General features: G+C 35.4%; 2 long non-coding RNA genes across 3 annotated transcripts; one reads left to right on the top strand and one right to left on the bottom strand.

Annotated features, from left to right (window-relative positions):
• The first annotated feature begins 1,122 nt into the window (after positions 1-1,122).
• Positions 1,123-13,108, top strand: LOC136832073 (uncharacterized). The gene is made up of 3 exons (XR_010851041.1): positions 1,123-1,279; positions 8,016-8,139; positions 12,800-13,108. It is a non-coding gene; the product is annotated as an uncharacterized lncRNA (long non-coding RNA).
• Positions 13,109-13,206: 98 nt separating this feature from the next.
• On the bottom strand, positions 13,207-23,935 carry LOC136832074 (uncharacterized). Of its 2 annotated transcripts, XR_010851042.1 has the most exons (5): positions 23,552-23,935; positions 15,726-15,834; positions 14,660-14,793; positions 13,771-14,021; positions 13,207-13,704 (listed from the first exon to the last, which is right to left on the bottom strand). It is a non-coding gene; the product is annotated as an uncharacterized lncRNA (long non-coding RNA). The 2 variants fall into 2 exon arrangements; XR_010851043.1 differs by lacking the exon at positions 15,726-15,834 and having other exon boundaries at positions 13,212-13,704.
• Positions 23,936-25,327: the final 1,392 nt, after the last annotated feature.

Genomic DNA, 25,327 nt, shown 5'->3' with positions numbered 1-25,327 from the left:
TAAGATTTCTTATTTCTATGTAAGATATAACATTATTATTACCAAATAGTAATATAGAATACTAATTATTATAATTTTAAATTAATTTATTAGTAATAAATCTCTGCTTATATCATCATTAAAAATATAAGACAATAGCTATTTGTAGTGTTTTTTAACTGTAAAAGTTGTCAGCTATTGTTTTCATTTGGATTTTTAAAATAAGTTTTACAATGAAAATTCTTTACTTCTGGACAGAAGATACGCGGAAAAATTATTTATAATTCATAGTTTATGTTATATCTCGTGTAAAATTTAGAGTAATGCCGTCAGTATTAACAAAAAGTTTCCAGCTTCTATTTTTAGATTTTTTTGTTGGCTTTTATAGTTCTTAGACCTGACAACAGATGTCCATAGCAGCGGCAGGATGAATTTCCGAAATAAAACTAATTACAAAAATATGACGATAATTTATGCGATTGGAAATAAAATTCAGTTGTATTATGAATAAGATATAAGTAAAATTTTTAGTATGATTTGTTCGAATTAGAATATTTTAGAAGTGATAATTTTTATTATGTCAATTTCATTTCAATGAACCGCCTTTTATACTCTGTACAAAATTGCAAAGGTCTCAGTAAATTAAAAAGTAATTCACTGATTAGCCACGACTGTAAAAATTATCTATTGATTAAATATTCTAATCCTAAATATCATATCAAAAGAGACTCTTGTGTAGTTAATTTAATCGACACAGTTTTCGTGCATTCAAGCTGCCTTTTAGTAGTTATACTTTTTTTAGTTACATCCTTGAATAGCATCATCTCTCCTAAATTACTCGTTATTCATCTACGTTAAACGGTAATGTCAAGTTATGATAAAAAACGAAAAAAAATCTTATGTAGGGAGTACTTTATTTCAATATTCATCCCCATATCATATGCAACACAGCATTCTTCTGGACCCAGTGTTATACAGCCAGTAAGTCTCATGTTGTCCATTATTTAGAGATAATGACGATACCATTGAGGGCGTTTCTAAATATTCCAAATCAGATTATCCTGTCTGTTTTATGACCATGGTCAAAACGAATGAAAATCAATACTAGAATAACTAAAAAGGTGTCAACAATACGATATATTTGCAGGATATTATTGGAACCAACCGGTTACTATGAGACAGTCACACGTAAACGACCGACATTTCTTCCTGAGCGAACGACATCTTTGTTAATGAAAATCTGTGGGCCATTTCAACGGAGAATCTTGCGTTAATTATGTTTTATTAGATAATGGCTACGGTAAGGATTTCCTCAATGTGTTTATTTTATTTATATGCAGAATATTACTATAAGTTACGTTTAGTATGAGTTGAGGTTTGTAGTTATTAAAAGGTTGTAGGCTATCTGTCAGGTGTTGCCATAACCGTAATTATGTTCACGTCAAAATATCCGACCTTATCATTGTGTAAGACAGGCTTTTACTTGATCAAACCGAGTTACTGTATAGACTTAAGGCCAAGGGTAGAAAGAGAATATGAATGGAGGTACAAAGAAAGGAACGAAAGGGGTTGCAGCTAGGGGCCGAAGACACGCTGCAAAGAACCTTAAGTAGTGCCCACAATGCACCGAATGAGGTTCACTGACGGCACCACCCTCCTACGGTGGCTTTTACTTGATGTTTAGTATCCTAAAAGGGCCTATAGGACTTCATGGTAACCTGGCTACCCAAATTTTGCCCAGGACACGTCAGTAAGGGTTACCCTGCTTGTTAGTGTAAACCTGTACAGATTTCGCATGTGAAAGTAAACCATAGGTTCTCCCATATTTGACATGAAATTGCCTTAGGCGTATTTGATAGATTTTCCAGAAATTGTTGGCTGTCACTATCCTACATAGCCTACCCCCAAATGCTGACACTTGGTAACCAGACTTGTAAGCTGTTTTGTTTTATTTATAATGTTGGAATAGAGACGTGTATTATAACTTAACCTAGTGTTGGAATAGAGAGGTGTATCATAACCTAACTTAGGCTATGCTATTGTAGCTTTCTTAACCTTTCTGTACCAATGGCAGGCTATACAAGGCTACATGGTAAAAGACTTCCTTTGGTGACCAGGAGTCTATCCTTAGGCTAAAACCCAACCAATCCAGACCTTAAGATTGGCACCTTATTAGCCTGTTGTTATACCTTGGGTCCAATTGTGGGCCTAGCTTAGTTGTTTAACCCAACATTTTCCACAGATAAATGTCATTCAAAGTAGAAAAACCGCAGGTATGAACTGTTGTCTATATACTCCAAAAATTTTAAATGAAATGAGGATTTTATTATTTATGAAGGCCACATTCGAATAACTAATTTAGGTCTTTGGACTTAAGATATAATTACAAGATTCGCTATAAAGATCGCATTGAATATTTTGATGTTTTAAAAATATTTGCATGGTGTAACAAAGTAACAGTTGCTTCTTTTGCTGCATTTACTGAATTACAAAGTTTGACAGGTATTAGTTTTTCTGTATTGTTACATAGTAACCATGGTTGCTAGATAATGTATTTTACGCATATAATCAGTTCTGGTAATAGAATACTGTAATAAACTTCTGTTATGAAAGGTAAAACTGAAGATTACTACCACGGCCTGGTTTCTGGCCAGTCGCCAACCGGAATATTTACTACTTGTATGATTTTGTGTATGGTTATGCCGTCTGTTTGTGCATATGATATTTACTGTCTTTTGTATATATATGTTCTTACATTCATCCCCTGGGTGCTGGTACTAAACAGGCCTCCCATTTTGTATGTAACTGGTAGTACCAAAATCAAACGCATTCGGGTCGTTTCGGCCCTAAGTCATTTAGGCCGTAAGCACGTTTACTTGCAAAATGGGTGCTGTGTTTAGTACCAGGCCCTTGGGGGGTGTACGTAAAACATGAAATAATAATGGTAAATACCATAAACATAACGTCTTACATTGTTTTGGATGTTACAGCCTAAAGTGACTTACGGCCGAAACGACCAGGACCGAATCAAACGAGCGCAGTATTAGTCTTCAATTTTACCTTTAAAAAATTGCAGCTAGTTTTTTTCATATGCACGAAAGTTGCAAAGGAAGTATAGTATATTCATTTGTTATATAGCCTAACCTATTTGTGTCGGAATTGGTATGGTATTAATATACTTTAAGACTACTGTATTACATAGCATTGGAATTGTGTTTATAAGTCTCCTTAATATGCATAGTACAAAAAACAAAGTCTATCACAAATACAGTTACCGAGATGTTAACCAGTGAATGTTGTTACCTACTTAGACTTTTTCTAAGTTTGTTTAATGATTTGCTTGATGGTCATGTGAAAAGGTAATTGGAACATCTTTTGTTGTTTTCAAGTGGAAATATTGGTACATGAACGCCACTGATTGGTTAGTTTGTTCCGAGTTTCACCAGTTTAGTGGACTCCTTAGGAGGGTAGCACCGTTCATGCACCTCACGCAGTGCACTGTAGGCGTTACTTAAGGTTCTTTGCTGTCCCATCCATTCCTATTGCTCTACCTCTGTTCATATTCTCTTTATTCCAGCTTGCTTTCCACCCTCTCCTAACAATTGTTTCATAGTGTAACTGCAAGGTTTTCCTCCTGTTACACCTTTTACTCTTAATGTTTCTTTCGGTGCTGAATGACTTTTGGCCTAAGTATTATATTTTCCGTTCGATTCCTGTTTAGTGGAATTTTGGAATTCAGACAGTGCTAAAATAAAATCATTAGGTGTGGTTCCTTTGGTATCAGATGTGTAACTCTTGTTCCTTGGATTAATTCAGCAATTCAAATTTTTTTTTTTGTGTGTATTAAAAAATTCATTTTAAAGATATTGGAACTCCTCATATCTTACAATTACGGATAGGGACCACATCGCAAACCAAGGGTGGGGGAAAATACTGGATATATTTTAATGTCTCCATGATACTTTTGCAAGTTTTGATTTTGATTAAGGTTTGGTTTATTTAGGTTTTTAAAGTGATATCACTCACTAGGCAAGTAAGGATCTTTTAATCTAGTGTGTAAGTTTGGGACCCGGCAAGAACTCGGTGCCATAGGTAAGAAGTGAATAGGTGAGGCCACAATCCTGTGATTTAATGTACATTGCCATAAGTTAGGTTAGGTGGGAGGGTTCCTACCCCTCACCCATGTGTCCAGTATGTGCCTTAGTGCCATGATTTAAGTGTGGATAGATTAGGCCACAACCTTGTAATTTAATTTGCAGTTCCCCAGATTAGGTTAGGTAAGAGGGTCCCCTCCCCTTGTGTCCAGGTAAGGACCTGGTGCTGGTTGAGAAGTGGGGAGGTGGTCCAGGTGGGGTGAAGCCTTCCAGCCATATTAGGACCCAGTGCCTGAAGTTTGTTTAGGTTAACCTCTGTGCTTTCCCTAACCCGACATACCCCTGCTTTTTGGTTCTCGAAGTTGTAGGATAAAATGGGGGGAAAGGGGTGGGGGACCAGTACCTGAAAGTACTTGTTGCTAACAAAATGAACTTAGAAACTTTCAAAGCACACATTAAAACAAAGGGAAATTATATTGTCAACTCAGGATTGCAGTTATGGTTTAAAGTTAAAATTTACTGAGAAATTATACTTGCTGGAAGTGTCTTTTCCTTGAGACTTGAATATCTTTATTCCCAGTCCCCAACTTCCATGACAGGCCAAGTTTGTTAACCCTCCATTTCCCTCAGAAATTATTATCATATTCATTAAAATCAGAAAAACCCAAAATGTAGTAGATTTGAGTATTTTTGTTTTATATATATATATTTTGGCAAAATTAGAATAAAAACCACGCCTTTTTTTAGAGATAGTTTTCTGCATTTTTAAATTTGTTTGTGTTTAATACTTTGTTTAAAACAAATTATTTGCATAGCCTTAGTATAAATAAGTAATTATTGTTTTGGCTGTGTACTGATTACAAAGGTTGCCAGGTATCAATAGATATGTAAGTATTATAACTTATTAGCTATGCTTGCCAGTAAATCTGTATTGTGCAGTCAGTTCTCTATGGTAAAGTACTGTAATGTACTGTTTTTTTAATTAAGACAAGTTTTTTCCCTTGTACATTATAGTTGCCAGTGAAGTAAAATACAGGATATTCCCTAGTTACTTAGAGTAAAATCTAGTTTTATGCAGTATTGATTGAACTGTATATTGTATAAAGGAAATACTTTTATTTAAATTCTAGCCCCATTCATTGTCTTACTGAAATGATAGCAGATTGTCAGTGGAAATTTCTTGCTGTGTATGCACACATTAAACCATGATTTAGAAATTGACTGATACCAATGAGAGCATTATGAAAATTTTTTGTCCTGTAATCATTCTTTATGACCATGGTCAAAATGAGTGAATAAATAAACAGCTAAAATATTTTTCAAATCTATCCGGACACAATGGTAGAACAGCCCTTTATCACAAGAGGCAGTTGCCCTTCTTGGTGGAAGTTGGAGGTCGAAGAGATACTTGCACGTATCCATACCATAATGCATGTGATTCGGCTATCTTTCATGATGACTAAGGTGAGGATGTTCATGTGCTACTGCATATATACAGTAGCCCCTCAATTCAACAGACACACTGGGGTTGGGCTATCTGATAAGTAACAAAGAATGCTAAGGAACAAAGACCCTATATTAGCCTGCACTTGAATATTTTATAGGTATCTTACAGATAGCAGCAATTACTTACACAGTAATCCCTCAATTATCCGGATCGCCATTATCTGACACACGCGGACCAGGGATCAAGTCCCCAAAGATATATGATACATATAAATTTCAAAAAATTTTGAAAAACTGCCCACCGATGGTTAGCAATGCTGCATGGCCTCAAGAAAATGTTGGTAACACTGCTGACGCTCAGACTGACCTGGCAAGGGTTCGAGAGTGGGTGGAGGAGGCCTCAAGAAGTTTCCATGGTGGTTGGGGTCAGATGGCTGGCAGCCATGGAGAGGAGGGGCAGTTTCTATGGCAGAGCGGGGTGGGTGGTGATGCAGGGTTGGATGGATGAAGAGGACTAGATAGACCTGACGTGATAGAGCTTGATTGGTTTTGTGTTGTTTTATGGTACAGCAATAAACATTATATTAAAGGATATGTACAGTACTTAGATATGGTGTAGAGAGAGAGAAACAATAGCCAAGGGATGTTTGCATCAAAGTGCAGTAACACACAATCCTTCACTTTTTTTTATGTTTTATGCTACAGTATTCTCCATATATTTTTGCTGTAGTTTTGAGAGAGAGAGTGAGTCTTAAATACAGCTGTAATAGAGGAAGAGAAAATCTTGATTACAGCCATAACAGCCTATTTGACTTTTGCAAATGGATACAATGAGTAACATCTGGGCTAGTCTAGGTCTATAGTTCAAACACAGCCTAAACATTTTTATCTCATGTAGGGTAATGCAATATGGTAGCAACTGATAAAGGAAGTTGCTGTATAAAAATACCAGTACATTATTGGTCACAAACCCATGGTAGCCTATACTGTGGATAAACACAGGTAGGCTATATTCTTAATGAATTATGTAATTTACTAGGAGAGAAAAAACAGGGGTTGTATTTTTTTCCAAAGCGTATTTATGCAGTATATTTTGGGATCTTTCTAGATAGTGACCCCAGGGGTTTTTGGAGGTCTTTACTCAGGACTAACATTTCTTGGGGGTCATTATCTTTATGATATTTACAGTCTTTTGTTTGTGTTTTTACGGTAATCCCCAACAGGCTTGTACTAAACACACTGCAAAGGTGGATACATGCTGGGTTAAAACCTTTCGGGGGTCACTATCTAGGAAAGATCCGACAGTGCCATTAATCAAATGTCGGAGAGCACACCATTGCAGTTAGACTATGTTGGAAGGTACAAAGATGGCTTTTACTTGCACTTATTCCAGCATAAATCTTATATCAGGCTCTGTTATTAGAAGCATTTCAAATATCATAATCCACTACTGCATACTACAGCTGTTAGATAGCCCTAAACTTTTTCCTGCTGGCTAATCAAAATGAAGAGCACCTGTGTACTCAGTCAAATACTATAACACCTTAGCTTAAGGCCTCATCTCATCAATCTTCTGTACTTAGGAGTTGCAATATGATGATCAAGTTTGCTATGCTATCATTTTAGATGTCACACGTTTTTCAAATAGAACCCGTTGATAAAATGTAAAGTGTAAAGGGCAAGTTAGCTTTCATTAGGACTACAGTAATCCTTCAGTTATCTGAATTAATAGAGCCAAGGGTCTGTCGGATATGGGGGTGTTAAAGGGCAACTCTGTACCCTTCCTCACCTAACCTTGTCAATACCACATAGCTGTCTCAGTGTGCTTATAAACAACAACCATCACACTTTAAACTGAAAACTTTATGCAAAAGGCAATTCCTTTATCTATCTTTTTCCCCATATTTGTAAATGTAAAGATACTGTGATGACCCATAAGAAATAGTCATAGATAACAACCCCCGAAAACCCTTGGGGGTCACTATCTAGGAAAGATCCATATTGCGTTTAAATAGCATGGTTATATTGGTTTTGTTAATGCATATATATTAAAAGGTACTGTGGCATATACAGTGTGTATTTTTTTTTTTTTTTTTTTTGTTTATAGATATGTGAGGTTTGCTATCTTATGCGAATACTATGCACATAGTTTAGGAACTTTTAACTACTTTATCATATTTATAGGAGACTACTGTACTTTGGTAGGTATGCATAGCTTTTACTTGACTGCTTTCCCTTGGTACATTCTCTCTCTCTCTCTCTCTCTCTCTCTCTCTCTCTCTCTCTCTCTCTCTCTCTCTCTCTCTCTCTCTCTCTCTCTCTTTTGGAAGCTAAAGTAAAAGTATGTTAAAATCTCTTGAACCTTGATTAAGAGGTTTTGATTAGTACAAGCAGCAGGATTCTGAAAATTTTTGTCAAGATAGAACTGTTATTATGGCCATGCTTAAATTAGTTTGAATTAATAGGCAAATAACTAAGAGTTTTCAAACTTTGCAGGATACTGTGGTGGAACCACCATTGTAACAGGAAAGTCCTCCCTTCTGCTGGCTGCTGAGGTTAAACAGATATCTTCACCATGCCAAAAAAGCAATTGATTTGGCCGTCTTGTATTATACCTAAGGTAAGGATCTTGCCGGTGTGTTGTTAATTTTAGTTGTATTTAGATTGTGTTTTTTTATCTCCAATAGCTTATGCAAAAAGTGTAGGGTTGTTTTACAGCTACTGCACACTGTAGTGTGTGGTGAAGTAAGCAAGGCAAATCACCCTCGTTACTCTGAGATACGGACCTGTGCCTGGTGGAGTAATTGTAGGCTACTAAGAAAAGTGCCATATTTTAAGTTCTGTTGTGGATAATTTGGGTAACCCAGTTTTAGGGCTTATAAGTGAAAGAACACGCAGGTCTTGCTATCCGCTTCGGTAGATATGGAAGTTCAACCCATGAAATGAGAGCTAATGCTTCCTTTATTTTGAGTAATTCTTTGCAATAAAGTGTTTAGGATCATAGGCATAATGGGCTGAAAATATTCCAATAACCCGCACAATTCACAGTCCCTGAAGCAGAGAATCCTGAACAGCACTTCCAGTCAAACAGGTCTTTCAGACCACTGAAGTACTGTATAGTATGTAACTTAATTAGCTCTCACATGGCTGAACTGAAGGATTGTCAGAATGAATAAGGTTGAGCTTTTATTTATTAAATTACAGTTTTTTTTTTACAGACTATATGTTAATAGTAGAGATTCTGATCAAGTTTTTTGTAATTGATTTGTTGCCAAAACTTTATATTCGTTGTTGAGTTTATTTTGGACATTCACACAAAAAATGCTTAATGTTAGTGTTACAGTACATTCTTTACATATAGATTGGGGTGTGAGGTGGTGTTCATCAAATGTCCATGGGTCAAATGAGTGACCAACTCTTAAGACGAGTCGGAATTACTTGTTTGTTATTCCTTTGATGTGATGGCTTCTATATTCCAACATTGGGTTTGATATATTTAATTTGTTGCTATCAGGTTCATTATTTCATACATTCTGCCATTTATTGATTAGAATGGTTTTTAGAGATTATATATAATTAATTGGAATACAGTATCTAAAGTTAATCTTGTCATAGTACTGTAGTTACAAATCTGGCTGCTTTCTCGGCATCATTTTCAGTAATGCATACTTGGGTGAATTCAGTTTAAACTATCTAATGTTGTCTGTATATTCAGGTGCTTTTATAACGCAGGGTAAACTTCAAAATTCAAAATTCGCTTTACAAAGATTCCGAAATTGAATTATTTAAGGTGAAAGGCATTAGTAGTTCTCATGATTCAGTTGTTAAAATCCAGTCAGTAATCTTTCATCTGAAATAACTTGGAAAAGCCCATTGTAGTAATGAACCCGATAAGTAAATATTTCTTGTGTATGGCAGTAAAATCTTTGTTTGGTGATCGGGATTGAGTTTACTTCTCCATTGGGATGAGTGAAAGGCCCATTTAAATATTTTACTTAAAGTAACATAGTACTTTTTGCATAATCTTTTCAAGAAATTATTTACTGCTTATTTAGATAGAATATTGGGACATTTCATGTCAAATCAATCAAAAAGTTTTTTGAATTTTATTTTCAGTGGGTTAAGTATATTTTTTTTAATCCTTACGCTAAATTAAAGATCTTGGCCTTTTGTTCCTGGAAAATTTGCTTATAAAATTTCCAAAACTAAAAAGGCATTGTGTGTCATGCTGGTATTTTGTTTTATAAGAAAGTTCATTTTACGAGATTTTTATGTTATGGTTTATTTAAAATTGGTACATAAATTGTAGTTTGCTCATTGTAGAGAAATTCTGTATCCATGCACCAATAAAATAATGAATTTACAGTCAGTAGAAAATACATGTCAGTTTTAGTTTTTTAAAAAAGCAATTTACTTTCAGATAGTAGCACCTCACATAGCAGACACTTTTGGGGGTCAGGATTTTAAGAAAGTTCGTTAAGCAACCAAGAACCTAAGTTACAGCGTGCACTTGAATATTTTTCTAGATGTGTGACAGTTAATAACAGTCCTAAACTAATCTGTATTTTACACTTAACATTCATTTTGCAATATTTATTTAAAATTTATCAGATATAAAACGGTAGCTTCGCAAAACACATTAATGCAGCTTTTAAGTACAGAAGTCGCTGAAGTTGAGGTGTTACTTCAGACTGCTCCCAGTTGGTTACTTTAATTTTAAATAGGCTTATGAGACTTTTCAATGAAAAAATAATTTTTATAAACTTAAGTGGTATATTCCGTAGTGATTAGGAAGGAGTATGAAACCTTTTTTTTACCAATGAAATGTTGAAATACAGTATGCAGTGTAATTTATTGTAGTGGTCTATGTTTATAGCTCATTTCATTGCTTCTTCAAGGTCAACAATGATTGGTTCAGTTAACTAAACCATATAAATGATTTTACTAGTGTATTTTAGGTTGTACAGTATTCACACAGGTATGAAATGTATGTAGTATTAGAAGTGAGAGCACCTTTATGCGACAAGATGCCTTTAGCATGATGAATGCAATTGCTTTTTCAACAAATTTCTGAAAATTAGGTTAAAAGTTTAAGCTTTTTTATGAAATAGTGTTCAGTACTTTCAAATTTTTAATAACTATAACAGTTGACTAAACAGGCATTTTCAGTTTTACCTGAAATATTTTCCTGGTACCCTCAGACGTTATAGAAGGCATTTACGTGGCTGAGAAGGTAGATAACGGAATATGAACCACAGGTTTACGGGCTTAATATTCAGTCATGCATTTTTCATTTCAGTGGCTATCTGTGATTGGAACAGTGTCTGGGTTTTGTCATTGTTTATACTGTTTAGTTTATTTTTCAGATTGATTATGAAAGATTCAAGTAAAACTTTCATCATGTAAATAAGCAACAATGTAAGAAAAGTGTAGATGTATTAAACAAGCTCAGCAAGTTCAGCCTAATTTCTGATATGATTATCAATAACCTGATCTCTTGATCACAACAGGCTTGAATAGATTAATAAATCTACAGATACACAAGGTGACTAACTTTATTTTAAGGCATTTATTGATGTACTCTATTTGACACATTTAGATTTATTTAACTGAATGCATAGAAATTTAGTGTTTTAATTCGACTAATCGTCATTGATTGCCTGCAAAAGTTCTAGACACATCAAAAGTTCATTATGATTTATGATATACCAGCCAGAATATTCATATCCTTTGATAGATTGTAAATTCAACCAACCTCCGTCATTGGAGTGAATTTAATAAAATATATCAAATATATTAGGTGTTTAGGGTTAGACCACTAGTATAATGGAGGTCCATGAGAGTAGGAAAATAGTACAATTCTTTGACATTATGAACTTCATTTTCATGATTTTGGAATATTTAACCTTTACTACACTGGGAAAATAATTTTGTTTACAGTTCCAGGCTCCACTGGGTTTTGGAAAAGGGCCAGTGGAGCCGAAATGGAATAGTAACCAAAATTATTTCTAATCATTTACCCAGTGGAGTCAGTGTGATACCATAGTTGCTAACCACTAATAATTATCTGTAGGCAACAATTGTGCAATTACTTTGGCTGATTTCAGATTGTTTTTAATTTCACAAAATCCATAAGTGAGTTAAATAAAAAAAGTATTTAACCATAGTATCATGTTCACTTACTGGAAATAGTAGTTAACAGTAGAAAGAGCTGCAAAATTCCTAAAACCCATTACAGAATACTAAATGGGCAATTATGTAACTAACTTGCGTAAGAATTACTGGCTACATTTGTTGTAGTTGATCATGCCAACGGCGAAGTAATTGTAATATTTTGCCCTTCCTCTTGCGGCGTTGTCATTCCATTTGCCCGTCCAGGGGAGGAGTAACTGTAGATTTTTGAATTGTACTGTCACAAAAACTGTTAATTGGTGAAAAAATTTCATGCTTGTCAGTCAAGGTAAAATTTTTCATATTTTGCCTAGTATTGTGAGTAGCAACAAATTTAAGCTGAATTAATTTACTTTTGTGTAAATGTAGCTACATCAATTCAAATGTGTGTGTAAGATGACTGCTTTTTCATGAACATTTTTTTCAACAATGTTATTTACCATGTATAAATTTAATACAGTATATTCATGCCTGTTCTATATATAGAAAAGCTAAGGCTATGTATAACCAAGGCATTTTGCATATTAGCTCATCTTGACATTTTACGATAACATTCCGTTTTCATATTACATACAGTAAATGTCATTTTTAAATATACAGTAAATCCTAATATTTATTTATACAGTAAATCCTAATATTTATAAAAACCATAGAAATATGCTTAGATTCATTTAAAATAGCTTGGTAAATTGAACTGAACACTATAGACAGGAAGCAAGCATCGATAGTCATGGATGGGCCTTTTCAATGAAAAATGTTTAGGCCTTAAACTAGTGCTTAATATTCTGTTATCTACCTTTTCAGCCTTTTATCAATGAGTGGTAATAGGAATATTAATGGAAAATTGCTGTTTTATCAAATTTTGTGCCATGTATAATGTAGACGAAAATGGTTCACTGAAATTGTTAGTGACGAAAATGGTTCACTGAAATTGTTTTATGACTTTTTTTAATTTTTTTTTTTTTTTTTTTTTTTTGAGAATACCCACTGTGCTATAGGTATCTAGTAGCATAAAGGTGCTTTTGCAGTAGGTATATAGCAAAAGCACTGATGTTAACATAGTTATTCATGGTTTCAAGCAAGTACTAACAAGTATCTTTTTGTTGCAGAGAGCATTGCAGGAAGAAAGGAAACTAGTGACGAGAATAGAGAATATCACAAGAAAAAATTATGCTTGGTAAGCCAGAGCAGCTACATGAAAATTTTCATGGAAGAGACAATTTTGTAATTTTTTTTAGCTTGAAAAGGTATCCAGGCGACAGAAGTGTTAAATACAGTCACACTAGTGTAAGCAGTAAATTCTTGTGTAACAGTTTGATTAAAATTGTATTGTTAAAAGCTAAGCCACATGTTTCTAAGTTCTTCACCAACCAAAACTTAATGTAAAGAAGGTTACATAATAAATAACCAGACTTTATGATTGATATGTATTTGCCCCCAAAACATTGAGGTTTTTCCGTAACGATTAGCAATCGAGACCATGCATAAACTAAAGTGTGACTTACATGGGAGACTATTTTACATGTAATAAACATGGGACGGTAACAAAGTCTACAGTAAGAGGTGGATCAGTCTCACTGACGTCACTGGTATTTCCGATGGATTTGGCTGACGTCACTTGTAATTCATTGGATTTGGGAAGATGTTTTCTACCTTTCTTCTTGCACCTGTAGTCAACTGTTTGTTGTCCTTCCAGTCTCTGAATGGCTCGAGACCTCCGTTTTCTACCCCTGTAGTCAATTGCTGCTGCTATTCCATTCTTTGAATGCCTGGAGACTCCTGTTTACGTTTTCGACCTTCCTTCTACCACCTGCAATAAACTACTGCTGTTGTCCTTCCATTCATTGACTGGATGGAGACGGATGTTTTTTACCTTTCCTCTACCACCTGCTGTAAACTGCTGCTGCTGTTCTATTCTTTGGATGGCTGGAGACCTCTTATGTTTTCGACCTTTCTTCTACCACCTGCAGTAAAGTGCTTCTGTTGTCATTCCATTCTTTGACTGGCTGAAGACCTCTTATGTTTTTTACCACCTGCAGAGTGCTTCTGTTGTCATTCCATTCTTTGACTGGCTGAAGACCTCTTATGTTTTCGACCTTTCTTCTACCACTTGCAGTAAACTGCTCTTGTCCTTCCATTCTTTGAATGGCTGGAGACCTGTGTTATGCTTTCGACCTTTCTTCTACCACCTGCAATAAACTGCTGCTGCTGTTCTTCCATTCTTTGATTGGCTAGACACTTCTGTTATGCTTTTGACCTTTCTTCTACCACCTCCAGTAAACTGCTGCTGCTGCTGTTCTTCCATTCTTTGACTGGCTGGAGACCTCTGTTCTGGAACATTAAAAGTTTAAAGTATATAAACTTACTGACATCAGTATGCTCCACATCACCCTGGAACAGAATGCGCCTTAGTTTGACTTTCACTCTTGCTGTGTGCCTAGTTTGTTCTGCATCAGTGACTTAAGAGAATCCATTACTATTCAAGCCCCAACACACAAGTCTGCTTATAATATCAAGGAACCACACTGAAGGTGTTGAAATAATGTTAACGTACTGACTAACACATGTATGCGATTCATTTAGCAATTTTTTTCATAGTATTAGTATTACTTACCTTTATTGAATACTTGTGTGTAATTGCATTGCCATATATACCACAAAAATTGAAGAAATTTGAGGCATCCCCATTAAAATAGCAAAATAGGGTTATTTTTATATACAAAATGTGGAACAATATTAGACTTGAAGAGGCTGAAGACAAATTTAAAAACACAAGTCAAATAGTTAACCCTCCACGGCCTGACATTAGAACTTATTCGAATACTTATAAGAAATCACTAATAATTCAAATTCAATATTTTAATTTTAAAAAGCAGAAATCAAATTAACCCCTTTATTCCATGCTAAAGTTAATTTTCATTTGGAAAATAACACTTAACACGGCACACACAAAAAAAATAGTCGCGTACCTTAGTCCAGTTGGCTGAACTGAAGCTGAAGGAGCGAAAACTTTTTGAAATCCCTTAATTACTTCATGTGGAAATTCAAATAGAAATAATGTTCTTTCTTGCGTGTCCTTATTTGTATCTTCATTATTCCATACCTATCGAGAGAAAAGGTAATACAGCCAATGTGACATGCAAGGTCTAAGGTGACATGGTCGCTCCCGTCCACCCCTTTGCGTACAGTTTATCTACAGAGAAAATGTGCAGTAACTCGAACTGCATCTACTGCATTATATATATTAGGCATACTCATAACTTACCGATTACAAATAATTTTGTGTGCTTTTTGGAACTGCATTTAAGATCAACATGAAGGCGGGAATATTTGTCGACACCAACGCTTAGTGAATTTTTAACAAGCTTCGAAAGAAATGACTAACGAGGATAGCAAACGCCGAAGACAGTGCTGGCTTTGAGCCTTGATGTTACAATTTTCAAGTGTTACATTAAAACTGCTACTGTAAACAGTAACTTCTTTGGCTAACAGCTGAACCAAGCAAGGTTAAGGTGTACAAAACAGCGACATGGGAAAAATAATATATTTTTTTAAAACACTCGAGGCAAATCCCCCAGCACTATACCATCTTGAGCTTTTACAGACGTAAGTGAATGATACCAATCTCATTTAAAAACTTGTTCCAGGAAATATATAAATATATATATATATATATATATATATATATATATATATATATATATATATATATATTATATATATATATATATAATAATATAAACTATAGCTCTTCGATGAAAAATGGTGATTTTTCTCATAACATTAACCGTCGTTAAGTTAATTTAATAGTATGCAATCATATAAAAGATTTATTGAACACTAGTTCCTCTGTCAAGTATTCTCACTGAAACCATGCTGATTATTAATTTATTTTTTATTAGCAACAAAGACGAAGAATCACTAATTTGCATGCCACCTGTTCATGTTTATCTTCAATATCCAGCCGGTTGCTACTATCAATATTAATCATTCTCGTTAACTGAAAGTGTCTCCACAGAGACGTAGCTAACTTACCGCGTTCCCCGTGCAGCCAGTACGATTTTTTTATCCACTGGTCACGTTCTTCCCAAATTTTTCGCCTTCACTCACGTGTTGGGATTGTTTCTCCAGCGCTGTTCCTTACCTATCCAGAGAAAGTACGTAATATTAATTGATTGCTAATCCTACTTTATATTAAAACCTTTTCAAGCCAATATGGATAACATATGTACATAGTCAATGACAATGATTTCAGATGATTCCAGTCTTTAGAAGGGAATTTTCAAAAATTCTTTTTGAAAGCTACACCAACCTAGATCTGAAACACTCCTGATGGCATTTCACAAAGCATCCGATTCGCATATTACCTGGGTTGTTTCTGTCCATCTTTAGCTGGACAACAGTAAATATACGTTATATACGTTCCGGAAATATCCAACTATCTAGATAATCGTCGTTAAGAAAAAGACTCGACTCTGCTGCATAATGTGGTTTAGCACCATTACAACAAATTAAATATATTGGGGTACGTGCCATGCTGCTTCCAGATTCCAATCTGTGTCCCCCTAAAAGGAACGACGACGATTGAGGAACATAAAAGGTCAAAAATAGCTAGAACCAACATTCTTACAGTAGCCTGTGTCAATGGGCCAGAATTCCCTGGATTGTTTCAACATGCTCAACTCTCACAAGGTTCGAAAGGCGGACCGAGAATGGTTTCTGGAAATCAATGCTTTTCAACAAACAACATGAAGGTATGGAAGACTTTTGCCCTTAAAAATAAACATAAAAAATGTCTTTCTTGAGAGATCCACGTCAGAATTAAAAACAATCTCCATCATCGCCACAAATTCCACTTATCCGACACTGATGAAAGGTATGAAGCAATTCCGCCTGCACCTATGAGACAGCTTCCTCACAACTTCGATGACCGCAATCATTGCTAAGGGAATCCAATCGATGAATCAATGGGGGCCACAATATAAACAAAATGAAGTTGAATTCAAACTTGAAATATTGCTCGTAGTAAAATGCACCCTTTCCTTGACTAGAGAATAAGAAAACACGTTCTGAAATAACTTAGAACACACTCTCATCTACCTGCAAACAATTTTTCGGTAATAAAAAAAAAACCTTCTCGCCGTTTCACAAGTCTGAAACTCTTGGTGAAATGGAATACGGGACTTTTAGGAGGAGGGGGGGGGGGTTTCCTCAAGTACGTGAGTGATATGGCAGTGACAAGTCTATACGCCTTCCCACACTCCGGACCCTCCCCCTTTAAAAATGCAGATAGAGGAACCTTAACAAACAAGCCTTTGGTTAAGAACAATGGAAACAGTTACTATAAACCGGTCAACAACAATAAAACCTTAAGAATAAACAACCCACCACCTATGTATGGATATGAATGTCAGATGAGCATGCACTGAAGAGATCTTGGGTAAACAGGACTGTTGGAACATGAAATTCAGCAAATCGAACAAAATACAAAAATAAGCACAGTATTCCTACTTCCCAAATGAATTTGGAAGTCGGTAGGGGAAATGCGTGTACCTTACTTAGCTTATATTAGTCAAATTACATTCCGGGTAGTATCTAGTCTGAACGAAAAAGGCAGATTTCAAGACCACCTCAAACTGATCATCTCTAATAAAAATTACATCTTGCTGATAACTAGGCCATAGCCATCCAACTCCTTACAGCACAGGGTAAGTATTAATGTCCATTGGATATTCAAGTCCCTGAAAAAGTCTACATACAAGCTACATTACTCATTGCAAACCATAATGCGCCCCATTCTACATACACTATAAATACAAACTGGCAACATTCAATATCTTACAAAACAATAACAGGTCATAATTTACATAACCTGGCCAACATTCCACCATTATCAGATACTCAAGCAGTACTCATCATATGATCATGTATCGAGATGATCTGCATTACCTGTTTTTTGTACTGCCGCTGAGTTCGTTGGCTCCAGGATAGTGTTAAACCTGTAAGAGCCTAATGCCGTCTCTTCCAAACACGTGTGTGCGTCGTCCATCGGAGTGGACTAGACAAGAGCATCTCGTTTTCTTTCTCTAAAGGAACGCTATTTCAACCATACAATATTTCCGTCTGTTTCTCCCCAGCCATTGTTGTCTTGATGTATGTACAATCACCACTACTTGCATTGCCATGCAATGCATTCTAATCATGTATTCAATGTTCCGACGAATCTTCTGTATCAAACTGTGTGTATGTTTCTGTTTGTGAAGACGCCAAATGTCTCGCCATTTCACATATATTATGCTACTGCATTGTATTCATTAATCTGCCTTGAATCTCAAGCAATTGGCCATATGTAGAATTTCTTGGCCTTTCCATTGATATATGTTTCATCACTGAATGTTAATCATGTCTCTTGATATCGCCATCTGTTTGTCTGCCGACAACACAAGTCTGAATCTTTTATCTCTGTTTTACCAGTCTGTGTGTAGACGCTACATTACCGCTCGCACGCGTCAATAACATCTTCGAAGATTCTGTACATTTATTTACGGGCTGCTCTAGGAGCAAGAGCCCGTGCTGGCACAAGGCCAGCTAAATCTAAAACAACTGTACATTTATCTCAGTAAGGAACTACCAATAAACCTGTTAACACCCAGCCAGTATGTCACTCGTATCACAGTCCTTACAAACCTAGCTAAAAACATGCGCAGCTTTTTCTTGCGTTATAAACTTCAGATTTATGTTCAGACCAATTACTTTTTCATTTTTGTGTGTTACTAAGTACATAGGCCACAAAAGTACTATTATAATGACTCGTCACACGTGCATGCAATTTATCTTGACCTATAACCACACCTGCCAATAAACACCATACAAACAGACTATGTATATATGTACGAAGTGTTTCCTTAAAAGCGAATGTATACCTGTGTGAACACTGTGTACGCAATATATTTGAGTAATTAGAAACAGACTTCTAAAAGGAGAGAGAGAGAGAGAGAGAGAGAGAGAGAGAAAAAGCAATCTTTCAAATACGAGACTCTCACAGGGCTCTTCATGAGATTCCGTTTTCTGTAAAAGTCGACACCACAAAGAAAACTCGACTACATAATTCAATGAGTCACTTTATTAAACTTCTATACCCAATGATGCCAAATAAATCTGTAAATATCTTCATAATCCAGAAGATTTAATCTAAAATTTGCTGCTGTAAGCCATTTGTCAAGACATATTGCAGATTAAAATTTTAAATGCCTCATTTAGACCAAAGTATTAAACTTTTTGACGACGATTTCAAGCCACCGCCCACAGGTTAGGGCCAATGCTATCTAAATTCGATTTGTGTGGCAATTTCTTTCTCATAAGGTTTCTTAACACTTTCTCCATCGTATCCTGGTTTTATTCCACTTTGACAGTCAGGTTTTTTTTTCTGTGATAACATACAGAACGATCTTGATATCTTATGTTCAACCGTCAGCTATCACATACCTGTTACATCTAATCATCATTAACCTCGAGATTATATATATATAATATATATATATATTTTTTATATATATATATATATATATATATATATAATATATATATATATATAATATATATATATATACATATATATATATATACATATATATACATATATATACATATATATATATACATATATATATATATACATATATATACATATATATATATACATATATATATATATACATATATATATATACATATATATATATACATACATATATATATATATATATATATATATATATATATATATATATATATATACATATATATATATACATATATATATACATACATATATATATACATATATATATATACATATATATATATATATATATATATATATATATACATATATACATATATACAATATATACTCGTATATGTGTGTGTGTGTGTGTATAATTGATAAGTTCTACAAATCCTGGCCGGCGCTGAAGCACTTAATAATCCCCTTGGCTGTAAGTTATTACGTCAAGTGTGCTGAGCAACTTGGGAGGCCGGAGTTGAATATAAAACTCAAGTTTGACTTGGCAGTTACCATTTAGATTCATCGTCGAGTTTTCGAGTCAGCCCTTCTCACCAATTTCAACAGTCTAACCGCTTCAACTGGGTAGTGGCTAGACCCAGGAAACTGCGGAAGCTGTCTACATTTTGTACACATGTCGGAGACATCGAAGACTAACAATGAGGCCAGGAAACCAACTCAGCGAGCCTTGACTGAATGGAACGAATGGTGGTAGTTGGGATTATTCCCAAAACTAGAGAAATCTTGTCTTCTAAGTCGTTTGCGTCCTAGATGTTTATGTGGAATCAGGTAAGATTTCGATACACTGCAATCTAAGTCTAACCTGAGTGCAATTCGTTGAACTGGAGGACCACGGCGGTTTATATTTTCCTTTTCATTTCATCATCCTGCTATTAAGTACCCGAATTCATATGAAACAAGTCTAGGAGGCAATCTGCTTGTCATTCCTAATTCCACAATAATGTTAATTTATGTAAACGACGTTCAAATTGGCAAGATTTATGGATGCACAAACAGGTTTATCAAGATAAAGGCAATAATAATAATGTACAAAAAATGCTGCGAACAGGCTTAATAGGTAGGTCACAAGGGAATAGTCAAGGGGAAATATAAGTCATCTGTTTTTAAAAAACTACAAACACTCCTTTATTTCTAAACACTCGTGGTCTGAGCAGTAACCCTTGACATTCCTGGTAATTACTTTACAGGTAAACACGTGTATGCGACTATGGCTATTTACCAATTAATTATTGAGGAACTTCAAGCTAGGCTCATTACCTGAAACCAATACCTAATCGCAAGTTTCTCCACAGGGAATTATTGGATCTACATTACAGTTTAAAAATTCAGGGTATGTCTGCATGTAGAGCAATACAGCCAATAGTCTATTGCGCAAGAGTCCATTTACCCCTCTATGTGACAGCTACAAAAAAAAAAAAAAAAAAAAAAAAAAAAAAAAAAAAAAAAAAAGTGCTCACCTCTTGCACAATTACACACGACATAATCACCCCTGACTCTTGATTCCATCAGTGTTAAAACACTAACGCTATCATGGACTTAAAAAGTGAGACACTTCCATTGTAAAAATGACTCAAATTTTCAAAACAAACACAAACAAGCTCCCCCTGAACCAAAACGCTTTTCTGTTTAAATCTGGGCGGATATGCCAATAAACTCAACACAATTCGGCAAACAAGTCATGATTATCAAATGTGCCCTTGGGTTTGCCCCAATCTCCTCTTCCCTGCATTTTAACTATTAAGACTAATAACTTCAATATTCCTTAGGGCCCATTTTAAAACACTCTTCCTACCCCTGACCTATCTTAGCCTGTTAACTTTAGGGGTCAGCTGTCATGACAGTTGATCTCTTATCCTATTTGTGTTTACTGACGCAATGAACCAGTATTATCAGTTTTGTGGTTCGTAATCAAGAAGCTTTTACTGATCTTTAATACTCGTCTCGTCATATTACGCTTCGAAGTAAATATTCTAGATCTCTACTTCATGGCAATTATTTCCAACTTGACTGCAACGAAAACGATGTAGTTTATCTCAAAATGATTTCCCTATATCAGACCAGCAAGACTTCTATACCTTCAGTGGCGAGTGTATTGGCGTTACCAGCCGAATACAGAAAATGCAAATTATTCTGACACCGATAATGTAAACCGTGAGTCTGACGTCAAAAAGCTAAAATATATCCAGGAATAAAATTAAGACGGACCCGTTGTTAGATGAACTGTAGACACTGCTACATTCCCCACCACTTGCGGCTTGGGCCGTAACCCTAGTCATTCACTCATTCTAGATTGTTACTTTACAGGTAAACCGTCTTTCACTTTGGTTTTATGTACAGCCCTCCACAGGGATAATTCCCTCTCTGGCAGGCCCTTGTACGTTTTCAAAATAAGGTGTGCTTCTTATAATTGTCTTTCAGTGTTTTCTCGCAAGTATTGTAGCTCCTGCAGGATAGGAGTTTTTTATTTGCTTTCTTATTAAATTGCATATTAGGTTATTAGTCAAAGCCATGATCCGTATTACTTTTCACCTTTGGCACATTCTTTATATACTGTGCACTTATTGGCATCATATGTTTTGTTTAATATCACTATGACCTTTCTTTACACGTTTTACACTTGATGTTGCTAGCACAATCATTTGATTTGTAATTTTCACCACATCTAGGGCAAGCCTGGTCATTTCTACAATCTGCTGCGCTGTGACCAAATTCTTGACATTTATAGCATTGATAGGACATGTAACAGTCGAATACTTTGCAACGGCTATACAGTGTGCACAATTTGTCACCTCTATCATAGATAGCCTTTCGTATTTGCGGTGTGCATGTGATGATACACTGTTTATATTTGTTATCTTTGGCTATCATTTCCTTTATAATTTTCAGGCTGTCATTTTCAGAAATGAGGTTACCTATCCATGGATTTTTCTTTACAATGTTATCGACAGTGTCATCTTCATCCTTCGGGACATAAACTACTTTAATTTTTGGTTTAAGTTTGCCCTTCTCATTTACTGATATATTGTAGATATTCTGAATCTCCATTTTCGCCTTTCCTAAGTTTTTCCTGTCTGGAAATCTTACAAATAAGTGTCCATCTCTTGTTTTAACCTGATCAACTGGCGCCGTTATTTTACTCATAAATTGTCGCTTTTCATTAGCTGCTGTGATCTTTTCGTTTGTAGATTTGACCTGAAGCACTTTTTTTGTCTTTAGTGATTCAGCATAAGTTTTGTCCATGTTTGTCATGGTCTTTACATCTTTATCAACATTATCAATTTTGTTTTGGATTTCATCTATGTTGATCATTACGTATCTAGTTTTCTGAGCCGAATCCTGAATCAACTTTAATATCTTGTGTTTTCTTTTATTTCTTCAAGTTCATATTCAATGAATATTTTGTGTTTTCTTTGTTCAGGTCTCTTGCAGTTATTACAGACGTACAATATGTTATCACTGCAAAGTGTGGGTGTGTATCTGACCTCTATGCCCGAGCATTCACAATGAAACCATACGTCACACATTTCACACCAGGTTCCTTCCTCATCAACTTCCCAAGAGCAGTGTCCGCAAGTTGCTGGTAATTCTAAGCCGTAGTTCCGCGGTGAGCTAAAGTATGGCAATTGACGTTTTCCTGTTATTTTACTTGCATTACAAGAATTTAAAGTAATATTTTGTCGGCCGGCTGTAACTAAACTGTAACTGACCTTTGAAGATTACACTACCGACGGGGTAGATCTAAGCCGGCATTCCGCGGCGAGCCTCTAACCAGTAAACACCCCTAGGGTAGGTTAGGTTGGTGTTTTTAGGGGTGTTTACTGGTTAAAATTTTGCCGTATTAGCTATGGACGGTGGTGGCGGAATGCCGGCATAGATCCATCCCGTAGGTAGGCTATCGTGTAGTCTTCAAAGGTCAATTACAGTTTAGTTACAGCCGGCCGACAAAATAGCACAGAAAACCGTCAATTGCCATAGTCTAGCTCACCGCGGAACTACGGCTTAGAATTACCCAAAGTATCACCACGATGCAGCCATTTGGCTAAGTTAACTGTTATTAACTGATTCCAACTTCATCACACCCTGCGCTGGCCATCTGCATAAACATCACCTTAATAAACCACTTATTCAAGTTTCGCTAAAATACCACCACTGCCAAAACCTCCCCGGTAGATTCTAATTGTATAAAGTGGAAACCATAACACATACTTTCCTATTTATCCCTATTAATTAATCTTATCATACCTCACTTACGAAAAGATAAGGCAAATGACATTACCTTTCAACCCATCGTGTCCTTTCACCTTGTTCATAACAAATTGCCAGGTTTCAACACAACCAACACATGCGAACTGAAAGACTTGACTGAAAATTTCCCAGATGTCACCACCCGAAAGACTGGAGCAGTTAACAGCCAATCACGGACGTCCATGTCATTCTCTTTTAAACAGAAAAAAAGATACGACTCCTGAATTTACTAAAAGGCGTGACGTCACGACGATTAGTAATGATATCGCTTGGCATCGTAAAAAAGCCTATAATGAAATTTATGGAATTTGTGAAGAAATATCCGTATTTCGTTGTATGAAATATCGAATTAAGTGTATCTTGTATCGCTTATAATAGATGGATATTCATATAGGGTTGCCATAATCTGAACCCCCACCCCACTTCCCTAGTTAAAAAAAAATGCAGTTTGTATGATCTATCACTGGTGTGCATGCGTGTGTATGATAAAATAATTAGAAAAAACCTAACGTAACATAAAAAAATACCGAAAATTGTGTGCAATAACCATTTACTCTTCTTTTATTTTGCCAGAACATTGCTAATATGAATAAAGTGTACACTTACAAGTGAGAAAAAAAATTCAGATTGTTTTAGTAACATTAGCTAAAGTGAGTATAGCTATTGCAGCTGAGTTGGTAATGCTTGACAGATTGTTGCTGTTGCCGTCGTCATTGTTGTTATTTTATTTTATTTAATTATCTTTTTTTTCCTTATTTGTATAAAAGTTGAAATTCCGGACACTTGCAGAAATTTCAAAATTCCCCCGGACGAGGATTTTGACACCTAAGTGCAGGACATATCCGTTTTCCCGGACGTATGGCAACCCTATATAATTCATTTGAATATTTTTGCATTACTAGATGAAATTTGTCCTGAACCTTGTATCCTGTAGTGGATATGACTGCTAGATTCCATATAACTCAGACTAAAAGCAAAAGGGGGAAAAAAAGCTAAACACATTGTCATAAGATTTGGAGTGATTTTGGATGTTTCATTCTACTACAGTAAAAACGTATTCTGATATGTACTACATATGGGGATTAAGCATATTCTTAACATTCCTAATACGTGTAGCAGGTTAGTCGCTTACCGTTCATTCTGATCAAAGTTCGAATCCTGGAAAGAATGCACACTTCTTCATATTAGTATCCAGAATTTAGATTCAAGGTTTTACTTAAGAATTAAATCCAAAAATATCACGGGAAAAAAGAAGAGTTCTGTGAATGTGGCCAATGTATTCATATGGATCTGAGTATTGACTCGGTGGCCTTAGGCAACATAATAATAATAATCCTTAGGGAATTTGGTTCAATATTCAGTTAATAACAGGAGAGGTACTAGTTGAATTTCTGTTTTGTTAGGAACATTAGGTAAGGTTGTCTCTTCTTGCCCTGTGGACCGCTGTGAAGTTCCTTTAGAGATCTTAATTGTTGGTGGACGTTAGGCCTAAATAACAGATGTTGAAGAAATCACAAGGTCATCTAGTTAGATCATTCCTTTGCACTATTAACTTTTGCTTTCTTAATTATCTATCTGCCTCTTTGAAAGGGATCATGTCATCACCAGTTATTATTATTATTAGCCATTAGTTTAGCCTGACGACGGAGTTAACATTCTCGACTCTCATGGGCCATTTATTCAAGTCTATTAACACTTTTATCTATTAAAGACTTACTTCAACTTGAGTAGACATTCCTATCTTGGTCCCTCCATGATAAAAACAAAAAATGATCAGTGATGAGAAACAAAAATATTTTCATAGGAC

The sequence above is a fragment of the Macrobrachium rosenbergii genome, chromosome 49 (genome assembly GCF_040412425.1).
Source record: "Macrobrachium rosenbergii isolate ZJJX-2024 chromosome 49, ASM4041242v1, whole genome shotgun sequence".
NCBI lineage: Eukaryota > Metazoa > Arthropoda > Malacostraca > Decapoda > Palaemonidae > Macrobrachium > Macrobrachium rosenbergii.
This window is presented reverse-complemented; position numbering and strand designations above follow the sequence as displayed.